This window comes from Propithecus coquereli, unplaced genomic scaffold (assembly GCF_000956105.1).
Source record: "Propithecus coquereli isolate 6110/MARCELLA unplaced genomic scaffold, Pcoq_1.0 Scaffold339, whole genome shotgun sequence".
Lineage (NCBI taxonomy): Eukaryota > Metazoa > Chordata > Mammalia > Primates > Indriidae > Propithecus > Propithecus coquereli.
Window position 1 is genome coordinate 3,520,808 of NW_012149052.1, and position 486 is coordinate 3,521,293.

Here is a 486-nt window from a genome sequence, read left to right on the forward strand (position 1 = left end):
TGGAATGGCTAAATCAAGCTAATAAACATATGCATTACTTCACATATTTATTTTTTGTGATGAGAGCACTTGAAAACCACTCCTTCAGCTCTTTTCATGGCGCCTCGGAGGCGACCAGCTGCTTCAGGATGAAGCTGAATATCTCCTTCCCAGCCACTGGCTGCCAGAAAGTCATTGAAGTGGACGATGAACGCAAACTTCGTACTTTCTATGAGAAGCATAAGGCCACGGAAGTTGCTGCTGACGCGCTGGATGAAGAATGGAAGGGTTACATGGTCCGAATCAGTGGTGGGGACGACAAGCAAGGTTTCCCCATGAAGCAGGGTGTCTTGACTCATGGCCATGTTCGCCTGCTGCTGAGTAAGGGGCATTCCTGTTATAGACCAAGGACAACTGGAGAAAGAAAGCGCAAATCTGTTCGGGGTTGTATTGTGGATGCCAACCTGAGCGTTCTCAACTTGGTTATTGTAAAAAAAGGAGAGAAGG

At 47.1% G+C, this 486-nt stretch overlaps 1 pseudogene; it reads left to right on the forward strand.

The window, feature by feature from the left end:
* The first annotated feature begins 116 nt into the window (after positions 1-116).
* On the forward strand, positions 117-485 carry LOC105815489 (annotated as a pseudogene).
* The last annotated feature ends 1 nt before the right edge of the window (position 486 follows it).